We start from the raw sequence: 12,536 nt of genomic DNA, 5'->3' as shown, positions 1-12,536 counted from the left end.
ATGGCTGCTAAGTTTGCATGGCCCAGGAACCCACAGGGAACAGGAGCAAAAAGAGGAAAACAACCCCAAAACAAGCAGATTTTCTCTCCACTGCCTTTGGCAAATATTCCAAATCCTTTCACATACACATAGAAGTCCAAAGCTATTTTTTGCTCCCCTCCCTAGTGCATTATGAGAACAGAACTGGTGTGATGGCCTGGCCAAAGAGCCCCAGTCAGGCCCTGGAAATCTCCTCCTTCCTGGCTTTGCTATTCTGAAGAGGAGGTTGGGTCACTGCCAGTTCCAGGCCAGGATAATTTTAAACACATCCTCTCCAGCACCAGCATTTGTCAGACTCTTCCCAGTACCCAGCCTAGGACAGTGGCATGGCAAGGCCTTTCCCTAGCACACAGCAGAACAAAAACCATCCACAAGGCAGCAGACAGCACCTTTAGCCTTCTAACTGGTATTTCAAGTCATGTCAAGTGGACACCTCTTGCTAGCAGGGCCCATCCTGGAGCCTAACCCCAATTTCAATCACAGGTGTGAAAGCAAAGTACAGGAAAAAAATTCTAATTTGCTTTAATAATGAAGATGTGTCACAGAACTTCAGAGTTTCATGCAGATCTGATAGCCTCAAGAAGCTGGCTTTGCCTTCCAGAAGAAGGATTTTTGCTTTCTTCCTGCATCCAGCACCTGGTAGCCATTGCAGACAACACAGCATCAGTGGATACTCTTAAGTACATGAAGGACCTGAAGGGATTAAAGGCAGAATTAAGGGGGGGCACTGTAGCCACCTAATTAGCATCCATTGCTAATGGCCAAATCCAATATAATTGGTGCTGTTGAGCTAATTGCCATGAGAGACACAAACCTGCCTGAGGCCTGCACTTCCACAAACTGCTCATGGTGCATAACAAGGAGGAATGGAAAAGCTCCCTGCCAATATTTAGGCAGAAGATGCCTTTGGGATCCAGGAGCACACAGAGCCACGAGAGCACAGCACTGCAGTCTGCTGTGTCCTAGGTAAGGAGCTGGCTCACACAGTGTGAAATGTGCTTGGCACAGGCACAGCCACCTCCAGGAATCCCCCTGCACACCAGCACTAATTCAGAGGGAACACAGGGTGTTCAGGAAACTCTCCAACCCTACTGGAAATGTTTACCCTCAGCTGATTCTCCAGGATGCACAAGGCCCTGCCAGTTCCAGGTTATGGGGAAAGGAACAGCATGCACAAGGTTGCCTGTTGAAGTTATTAATTCTCTTACTGGAGTAAGAGTAATTTCCTCTTCCATCTGTACTCCAAGGCAGCCCAGGATGCTGGAGCATTTCCCCAGTAAGCTGAGCCATGCAGTATTGTGCAGCCTGTCCAAACTTCCCCTCTGGCAAAACTGCACGTGTGGCTCACCAAGCCCCCACAACAGACTACACTCAGCCATGAAGGAAGTGCCAGGGAAGATTTTAAGCAAAACTAAGGATGATGTCTCAACTATCACACACTTCACAATCCAAAACAACTCAGGCAGGTTCCACTGGCACAGCAACAGCAGCCAGAAACCAGCAGGCATTCCCTATCACCAAACCATCCCACCACAGCAGAGCAAGCTGGACAGGCTTGAAATGCAAGGAATAGTAAAACAAGCATTCAGACTGAATCTCATAGAAAAAATGAGCCAAAGGACTCCAGGCCCTTAACCCCCTCAAATCAAGAGGCTTGCTTTTTTTTAAACTTCAGCTTGGATTAATTAAAATTTACTATTTTCCCATTTGGAACAAAAGTCAGTAAATATGATGCTTAAAGCTGTATCAAGAAATTAAAACAAGTCATGGCCACAATATGAAATCCAGGAGGGCAGAATAGCTGCTGCCAAATATCCAAGTCAAACTACAGAATTAAATCACCCCTTCATGTGACACTTCCTCACAATGACCAGCCCCCAGCAAAGACTGTCACTCACCCCAGCCTGGCACACTCCACCCCAGAGCAGCAAAACTGATGGGGCAGCAAAATGTTTGAGGAGTCACTGTTTCCACTGAGGAGTCACTGCTCCATAAAAACAAATTTCCAGCTTTCCCATTCCCCATCCCAGTGTAACAGCTCTGCAACAGCATCAGGTGAACACAGAGCAGCCTTAACACCAGGTGGGCACAGACTCCTTCCTTTTAGAATATATTGGTGCAATGGCAGCATCTTTGAAGCAGGTTCTCCATTAAAATTATATTTTAAAATTAGTGCATTTGAAGCAATAGGGCAGGGGAAAGATGATCAGTGCTTTCCTGTTTATTTTCATCAGAAGATGCTTATAAACTTGTGAGCTGAATGGTGAGAAGTTTGTTACTCCAGGATATAGTTATTGCCAAGTGTAACAATTTGAAAGCACTTCCCATTAATGTGGTAATGACCATATCCTGGGCTGATACACTGGGAACAAATGGTGTGCCTCTGGCATAATTGCTATAGTGGAAACAGGAAGCAGCTTTAGCATAAACAATAATTATATCACATTTTAAATGAAGTTACAGAGGGCTGGAGTAAACTCTCTTGTCAATAGCATAAAAAATGCTACAGTGGTTCTGGACACTCCTGCTCCACAGCTGGCATCTTTCTCTTTTAAGCCTTCAAGAGTCTTTCCACAAAATAACAACTATGTTTTTATTTACCTCGTACATCACAACCAGAGCTGGATTCTCCACATCAGCCTTGAAAGGTTTCACAGCAGGGCAGAAACCCTTCTTCATCTGTATTCCAAACTGGTTTAGCTTCCCAGTTTGACCAGAAAGAGTTACATCACATTAACACCTCCAGGTTGGGGCTGGGCCCTAAGGCATGAGGTGCTCTATGACCAAATCTCATCCCAATGACAAAATTACAGCCAAGCTCCAGCTACAGGAGATTTGGGAGCACAGGAAGGCAATGAGATGATGTTGCCTAGTTTTAAGTGTCATGTTCCCACATTCCTCACAATTTTTTAGTAGGGCACAGGGAAACTACATGAACTGTATCCTGGTGGCTTGTTCCCACTATAAAGAATCTTGAAAATCCTGCTAAATGATCAGATCCACCCTCATCTGCAGCCCTCAACCCTTGGAGCAACCACCCCACAGTGATTGTTACAGCCACTGCAACCACAATAGAAGGGACTTGAGCAAAGAGTGTCACCCCAGGAGCTCTGCAGCCCAGCAGGGACACAAAAACTGTCCCAGGAGAGGGGAAACAGATAAGCCCTGTTTACTCTGCCTCTGCTTCCAACCTGCAGGCATGTGCCTTGAGAACACAAAGCTGGCTGTAAGTACAGCCATGAGTCATTTGCCCATTAGATGCAATTTACATCAACTGCAACAATAAATTTTCATGGACTGAACTCTATAGTGCATAATTTGGCATGAGGAAGGAGTAGGTCCTGCCAAGTTTCATTTAAAAAAATAAAAGGTGCAAGATGCAATAATTACTATTTTCTTTTAAAGGTAATGAAAAACTCAATATTTATGCTGAATGCAACTAATTGCTGGAGTTGACATTGCTCTGAGTAACTTGTAAAATACTTCCAGGACACCATCTTTACATACAGCTAAATATGAGGTAATCTGTGACATTTTACACCAAATAAGTGCTATTGTCCCTCTACCATCAAACATTCTTCTGCTTTCAATAATAAGCTGTTACCTGTGTCACCTCTTCCCTTTGCCTTATAAGCCAAGATATAAGAAGCTGGTGACAGGAAAGAGCTTTATCATTTAGAGCTGCAAAACACAAACTAGGCTTAGAGCATGCAGGCCGATCAGTATTTTTACCCACTCAAATGCCAACACTTTCAGTACAACACAGGAGAAGGGATTCAAGGCAATTGTACTGAAAGTTCTATACATTAGCATGTCCCTGCTCTGGCTCAGGAAAGCTGTGTGCACTAACATTTCCATGCCACAGTGTTGAACCTGAAGTCCCAAACTCTCAGGTGAGGTGCAATTCCTGCCTGTTACAGTGCTGCACTGAACTGCAGAGCCAGACTGGAAACATCTCCCAGAGCTTGAAGCTTTTCCAATGGCAGAGCAGCTTCCATATTCCCTGCTGAGCCCAGCACAAGAGGAGGGAAGAGAGGGCCAAGTCCACAGCTTGCTTCATCCCTGCTCATCCACAGCCCTCTCAGCACGTCCTGGTGGCCACTGGCAGCAGCCAGGCTGCCACAATCTCCAGCAGGGGAGCAGCCCAGTGACATGCTTTACTGCCCAGGATCAGGGGAGCACAGCAACTGCTGCTGCCCTCTTCAAGCTGCTCTGTCAGCTGCTGGGCTGTGCTAAAAGACCACAGCCTCCACACGGGAGCTGAGCCAGCAGAACAAGGCAACTCATTATTAACTCCAAGACTAGAAACAGTAGAAGCATTTTTGAAGCTACACCTTCATGGGGGCTACATAGGTGGGAATAATTAAAGGCTTTTAAATTCCCATTTTAATGGCTGGAGAAAGTTAGATGAATAATCCAATGTTAGCAGGAATTTTAAAAGGTTTGTTGTATTTTTTTTAAAGCAGACAGAAGCAAGGCTTTGGAAGGCAGAAGCGACAGACAGACTGTGGCTTTGCAAACAGAGCCATGTGAATACAAAGCCCACTGGAAAGGGCTGTCAGCTTCCATCACAGAGAGCTCTAAGACCACAGCCAGTACTAGTTTTCTCCCTGACCCATTAGATCCAGGCAGATCACTCTGAGTGCAGTGAAGACCTCCTGGGACAGATCTCCATTCTGTCACCTGGCATAGGCAAACAGAAACCTCAGTAAGGGCTGCATGAGAAATTAATCTCCCATTGCACTTCATTGTAAAAACATAAAATATCTTTCAGAGGCTCCACAATGCACTTACTAGGTACAACTCCTCTCAATTTTCCTCCCTCCAGTGCTGCAGAAGTGGACTGCTGCTTTAAGAAGAGGGTTTGGGGCCCAAGAAACCATGACTCAAATGTGATTTCTTTTAGGTCAAGTCGCTCTGGCAGCTCAGACAAGGGACAACTCACTAAAGGAAGCTGCAAGAGATCTGCCTGAAATTCACTGTCATCTTGGTTGTCTGAATAGCTCCAGGGGCTGGGAAGATGCTGAGGCTGTAGAGAAAGAGTTGCAGACCTTGGGCTAACTTGATGCAAGCCTCTGTTATGAAGTGAGACAGGCAGCAGTGTGTCACATCCCTCACTGTGTCCCTATCACACAGCCACCAATATCACAGTGCCTGCAATTTTCCTTTATCTCAGCAAATTACATCCAGCTCACACTTCTCATTCCTCTGCGAACTTTGTCTCTGATGGTTTGGTGCTCTCATTAATTCCTTCTCTTCCCACGTGGTTCAAGCCTAACAGAGGATTAAAGGAGGTGCAGTTCAAGGACAGATCCTGCCTGCCTGGACTCCACCTCCATCCACAGCCAAGCCTCCAGCCCAGCAGCAGTGCTCAGGTAACCTCAATTGCACATCAGTGAGGGGCAAGTTGCTCCAGCTAAATCCAAACCCTTAAACAGCTTTCAGCCACAAACAGCTCCTTCAGACAAAAAATAGCCAGAAAAGCACTGGACATAGGCCTGCCTCCCAACATGGAGATGATCTAACCATACCAATATTCACAGCTCCACTTCTTCCTCTTGCAAATGAGACCTTTGCTTTACACATTCATCCCTAAGCACATCACTGCTTTAACATCAGCTCAGGACAAGGAGGATTTGCCAAACAGCCCACACTTTTGACAACCTTCAGCAGTTACTGCAAGAGAAAACCTCTATCTCAGACTTCATACACTACTTTTAATGTTCCCCCTATTCTGTCAACTTCAGGGTTTTTTTCTCTTGTATAAGGAAAGTACTCTGCCCAGCAGGCTTTAAAATCAAGTTTTCGTATGTTGAACAGCAGCTAAAAATGTAACAGGATTTCTTCCACAAATTCATCTATTCAGCCTGTCCATTTCCTGATCCTGCTTCCTTAGGACTGTGGTGGGGACAAGGCACAAAGATCCTTTAACAGCTGCTGCATGAAAAGCAACACACAGAGTGAGCTGTGGAGTCACAAGGTCTCTTCCTATCCCTGGAGGTCCAGATATTTCTGGGACACCCTGCCTTAGTCATTGCTAACAGAGGGAAACAGTCAAGTTATAATGTGGTCTTATGTCAGTATTTCATGTCAAATTCTTTCATGTGGAAGGAGGTGGGTTTGCTTCACGTGGCAATACCAAGTGACACCATCATGCTGCAGTACCTCCTGCATGTAAGAACATGTTCCTAGTGCACTCAGATATAGGAATCTCCAAAAAATTAAAATCTACATCACCCCAGTTTGAGTACAAGCTGCATCAGGTAGCAGAAGGAACAGGATTGTCAGTGATTCACACATCTCCCTGCCATGATGGAAAGGTGAAAGGTCATTATGGCAAGTACAGAGCCAATCTAGATCAAATTAGACCCCAAAAAAAGTGACACAGGAGCTCAAAAAGGACTGCATTTCCCAAAGGCAATAAGCACTGTGTTCTGGAGGAGTTGCCTCTCTCTATACACACAAGGTCCCAGGTATTCCCCATGCAGCCAAGAGCTGTCCCTATCTACAAAGCCACCCACAGCTCCTGCTCAGCCATGTCTGCAACGTGACACGGAGAAAATCAAGACAGCCAGAGCTCACAAGAAGCCTGTCAGAAAGACTTATTTCTCCAAAAATCTAAGATAACAGTTTTAAGCATGACCAGCATAGGAACAAAGACCTCCATTTCATCCAGTTATTCCCATAAAATGGAGAAAGCAGTTATAAAATCAGGTAATGCTTTCCAGGCTACCACAAAGGGATAGATTTCTCTGTGGCAGTTTTGTTTGTTGTCCTAAACGTGGGTGGGTTGTCTCACTTGCTTTTGAAAGTATTAACTTTATTTTTTAATATCAAGGCAAGATATAATTCAATTTAGTAAATATAAAAAATATTTCTGATGCCACCCTGGAAAACTTTCAAGTGTGTTAAATGTGTTACCACACAAAATTTAGCAAGTGACCCTTTTCTCCTACTTTAGCATAAGACATGAATGAAAAGACTACAGTGGCTTCTGAATAAATGTTTAAAGCACCTCTACATATGCAGCTTTTAGGATCTGTGAAGACCAGAAATTCTGGTGCACCAAAACAAGGAACAATATCCAAAGCTGTCTTTTTAAAGTGTGTTATATTCACATCATGTATCATCACAGAACAGATGAACAAGACAATTTTAACAATTACTTAGCTGCTGGAGTGATGCTGGAAGAGCCTAAATTAGGTGACCTAGTCTCAGCAATCTACACCAGATAAAGGCAGCGACATGAGAAAGATGTCAGTGTTGTACACGTGTGAATGGCACTCGGCTTCTTCAGAGTAAAAGCTAAGAGCCTGTTACATTTTCACTTGATACATTTAGTGCTGCAGACAGTGAATGATTATTCCCCCTGGAAACACATCAAATTCAAATACTCCTGACAATTTGAGAATTGCTGGAAATTACCATTATTTGAGTGTACAACTCAGTCATGGATCACTGACTAAAACCTGCCACTGCTGTTGAACCTTTAGATCATCCAACCTCTATTTTCCCACTCTTCATCATGCTTTTCCTGCTTCTCATCTCCATGTAGCAAAGCAGAGAGAAATACCTAAAAACTCCTCTCCCTTTTCTAAAAGGTCAGAATAGTTCTACCAAACAGTTGGGTTTTCCTTTGGACTAAACCAAAGTTACTTTGAGTAACTGCAGGACCCAGTGACAAAGTTCAGAGGCAGCTCCTGGGTGGGAGGGAAATGACAGGAGGACAAACCCCTGACTGCAGCAGCCACACCTTGAGGCATCACCCTGGAGCCCACCTGCACCTTTGTGCTGCAGGGAGTTCCCAGGAGTTGGGGCATTACCTGGAGCCACTGCAGGGCTCCCAGCACCTCTGGTTTCAGCACCTATCAGAGGTTAAAATTCCAGGATTTTAGATTTCAGAGCAAAGACTGTCTTTATCCATTTGGAGGAAAACTGTCTCCACAGGAGTTATTGTTTCTGGCTGTCTGCAGATTTGGGATTTACATCTGGTTTGTATTATCTCTCTGCAACCACTGGGAATTTTCTTATTTTTAAACAATGAATTTCTGGATGATGCAGTGGAAGAAACAGCCATCAGGAAAACGTGCTGGTTTGCCAAACCACCACAATACACCCCAGTCTGACTGTACAGAGAGGGGGGTTCAGTGGTCCTTGGGCCTTTGACACTGCAGAGCAAGGAATTCACCAGGGGAACAAATCACCCAGTACAATCTTGAGCAACCTCTTGTCCTCCTTCCTACTGAGACACACCAGAGTAACATTTCTATTCTTCTGGCTTCTGAATTGTTTACAAATTAAAGCTCTAGAACTTCTATTAACTACCATCTCTAAAGGCTTTTTCTACTCATCCCCTACTATAAGAGGGAAGAGACCAAAGAACATCTCTCTGAATAAAAAAATTGCACTTCCCACAGCTAAGCAATAGCCAACTTTCCAATTACTGGTGTCTTGACTTAAACTGGCAATTAGAGGTGGAAAGGCTCCACATCCTGTTGCCCATTCTTAATCATCCCCTACCAATATTCACTTCCAAAACACACTCCCCAAAGCAAGATCACAGCACTGTAGAGAGGAGGGCTTGAAGTTCTCCCACTTCTTCCCACAGTATTCCTAAAGAAACATGAAAGGACAGTGTTTCAGAGGCACACTGGAATCCAGTTTAACCACAATACCTGCCAGCATGGCTATCAAGGCATTAATCAGCTACATGAAAATTAAGCTTGAATCCTGTAGGGCAGCCAAGTGCTCCCAAAATATATCCATCAGCTCCTTCAACTTAAATCAAAACCTTGCTACTGGAGGTGAACTCCTGCAGAATCTCACATGCAAGTATTGGTGATGTTTATGTGCAGATAGACAGATACCAATTTTTCAGAAGATATTTACTCTTAGTATGGGGTAAAGAATCAAAGAATAAAACTTTGATTCCCTGTCAACACCATGCTAAAGTCCAAAAAACCCTAAAAAAACCTGAACCTACCTGGCATAAAAGCATAGCAAGAATATTGTTTCCAGGGTCTGTTCAAAGCCACATTCAAACAGCTGTCCCAGCACCCTGCTACCCACATTCTGATTTTGCAAAGACACCAAAAACCCCCCAAAACATTTTGTATGGCAGCACATACTCAGCATATGAAATACATTGCTGCTCCTCTCACCCTGTAAGAAGTGGAGCAGCAAACAAACTAATAGCTGGATTGCTGCCATGCCAATAGTTCAAGTGCACACAACTCTAAACCTCTTCCCAGGCTTTTTTTTATGTTTTTACAAAAAACAGGAGAGTATCACATTTATTGTGCTGCAATAAGAGAATCTGGATATATTTGAGCAGTGTATTATTTCACCTGGACTAACTAAAATATTCAGTTACACAACAGCTAATCATGAACAGAGATAAGCTCAGAGATAAAAATAGGGAGAAAGACAGAGAGACCTTGTAACAGTTAATCAGCATGATTTATTTGTCAGCCTGCCATACACAGCACCACCTGAAAAAGAAAGCCTTGAAGTTCCCTCCAATAAATCTTTTCAAGCAATAAAACCTCTTGGGTTGGTTTTGCTTTAGTTTTATTTCTAAGTCATTCATCAAACTCCTGCTAATCCCCAAACACACAGAGGAATCAGAGAGTCCAAATGGGGAAGAGGTACAACATACCCTGAGTGTCACCCAGCCCAGATTAGCCTGGCAGTGACCCCTCAGAGCACGTCAGTGTTGTTTGACTTGCACAGAGAAATGTGCCTGAGCAGATTCCTGCAGGACAGCTTCACCCAGGGCTTCCCAGAGCAGCCCTGTGTCCCCAGCCCTGGCTGCTGCCCAGGTGCTTAACTCACTGCACATGAGCTGGATCACAGGCATTGCAAATCCTGCCTGGATCACCGTGCCACGCAGGGAACCAGCAGGGACAGCAGCAGCTGGCACAGGACAGGGGCACAGGGACAGCACAGCCAAAGCAGGCAGCTGCCAGCTCCAGAGAAGGCAGGCACTGGTCATTTTGGAGGAAGATGGGCACCATTTGTTATCAATTGTTACTGTGGTATAGGGTGTTGATGAAAATAAAACTGATTTTGTCTTCGTCATAAAGCCTCAGATACTTCCCATCAGCCTTTGCAGGATGAAAGAAAAAAAACAAAACATCACTTTGGGCAATGTGGGAGACTTCAGCATTTATTCCTGAACAATGGTGTCTATTCAAGACTCAGACTCGCTCTGGCTGTTAATTAGGAAAGTAAACAATAAAAAATAAAATCATAATTTAAGACTTCACTAGATATTTGGCTTTCTAATCTCCTCTAGAGAATACTGTCAAACTCCTCTCCTGTCCAAAGCAGGGATTTACACTTCCACACCAAGCCAGCTCCCCAAACCTTAATTGGAAGTGGCATTAAGTTCAAGGTGGGTGTAGGCAGAGCAAGATTCAGCAGCAGCAAAATTTCATTAAGCCAGTTTTTCATGTGTTAACTTAATATACCCATTTAAGATGATGCATAATTTAGAAGTATTGAGCAGCTCTACTGACAGAAATATGTTCTCAGATCTCACCAGTGATTTACATCCCCACTTCTGGTCTACAGTGCCCACAAAATTACATTTGGGACCCAATATTCATCCTTTGGGCTGTGCCACGGGCCTGGCTGTCCAACTTCACATGTGCTAATTACAGTCATTCACTCATACTGTGTCTCTAATTTTATCAAGTTGTTTTCTCCAAGGCGTAACATGAGCAGAGTTTGGATATTTAGTGTAACCAGCTGAACATTTTTCCTGCTGGATGGCTGCTTGCTTTGTGCTGGCTGTTCCAGGTCTTAACTAAAGCCCTTCAATTTTGACCCTTCACAGCTGATCTTGCTCTGGCCTGAAGTTCACCCCAAGCACAGCTGCCCCACACTACAGACAATATCTGCAATTCAGCCATCACTTGATGTGCTCTCCTTTAGAGCCAGATACTTTAAGCTGACCCAGGGGACCAAAGTTCAGTTATTTTAAACACTTCCTCTCAGAGCATCTCAGGCATGGCTGCAAGATTTCCACCTGCCTTTCCCATCAGGCATGGCCAATATTCTGACCCCTAGCATTAAGCAAAATGGCAAAACCATACAGTTATTCCTACAGATGAGGAAAGGTCCCAGCTGCACTACAACTTTAAGCTGTGTTTTCCTCAGCAGCACACACACATCTGGATAAAATGGAACACAGCATGATGAACTCCATTAAGGAAACATGTTTCATCCCTCAAAGGCATGGCAGCTTGCCTCCTACCAGCAGCCAAAACAGCCTTGCATCACAGGTAGGAAACCACACAACTTTCTTTCTGTATCCAACTTCTCCAAGTTTCCCAGACCACTGTGCCCAGCACAATGAGATAATCCAAACTCTTTTCTATGATAAGATATTACACCATTGTTGGAGCAGCCCCAAAACTTAGAGATGAAACACATGCAAAGGGGCTGATGACACAGCTCTGATTTCTCTGCTGAAGTATGGGCAAAATGCTTCAACAAGCAGGATGGAAATGGTCACAGCAAGTTTGATCCAGTTCACTTCCAAATGATTCAATATGAATCATATTTTCTTAAGATCAGCAGCTTGAATTTTGTAAACATGGTATTTTTGCTGAGTGCAGTAAAAAACCCTATAACACACAAAAATATATTCTCTCTAATACTTACCACATTCACTAGTTTTGCTTTTCCACTCCAGCCAGCCAAATGGAGAACCACCTCTCTTCAATACATAAAATATTATGCAATATCTTCCAAGAACCTGAGATTTAACAGGTTTCTGCTTCTTTAACAGATATATTTCAATTTCACTAGACCAGAAGATAACTAAATCAGCCAAGCAAACCAACTGCAGGTCACAGATGAATAGAGTTCTGTCAGTTACTTATGGCAAAGCAAAAAGTTACCATGTAATCATGGCAAGTAAGTTGATTTATTACTTTACTCTAAATTCTCAGAGCTGCCTCAAGTCTTATCTCAAAAAACAAAGTAAATCAACAAGCAACCATCTATGAAATCAAAACTATCTCCAATGAAGACAATGATTCTTGTTAAATCAGAAGTTGAGTTGAGACTGGAAACTGAAATTTTATACTTTTTTCAGAGAGAACAACTCCACCTGAATTATTTCCAACTGTTTCTCTCCTTTTAATCCAAAGTAACCTACAAAAGCCAGTCAGTTTGATTGAAACTATGAATACTTCTTATATTTCCTAATTAAAATAACATTTTGGCAAAAAAAAAAAATTACCTCTTCTTGTGGAGCTATAAGAGGACAGAAACTTACTCCAGCACAGCAGCAGCAATGCTTATGATGGCATTATACCAGAAAAGAGCCAAGCTCACAAAACTCCCAAGAAAGAAGAGGCTGTTCCAGCAGCAGTCTGTGGCTGGGATTGTGTATATTACACACAAGCAGTATATTCTATTTTCAGCACATATTTAGGATTGCAAACTTCAGTCTTTTTAATGCAGAACAGGCCAACTTAGCATCT

At 43.5% G+C, this 12,536-nt stretch overlaps 1 protein-coding gene across 1 annotated transcript in view; it reads right to left on the bottom strand.

Annotated features, from left to right (window-relative positions):
* The window catches only part of OXSR1 (oxidative stress responsive kinase 1), an 86,703-nt gene that overhangs the window by 34,477 nt on the left and 39,690 nt on the right, over positions 1-12,536 (bottom strand). The gene's annotated exons all lie outside the window — the stretch shown is intronic.

This window comes from Erithacus rubecula (assembly GCF_903797595.1).
Source record: "Erithacus rubecula genome assembly, chromosome: 3".
NCBI classification, from domain to species: domain Eukaryota; kingdom Metazoa; phylum Chordata; class Aves; order Passeriformes; family Muscicapidae; genus Erithacus; species Erithacus rubecula.
The sequence above is the reverse complement of the archived record's forward strand: the minus strand, read 5'-3'. Positions and strand labels throughout refer to the sequence as shown.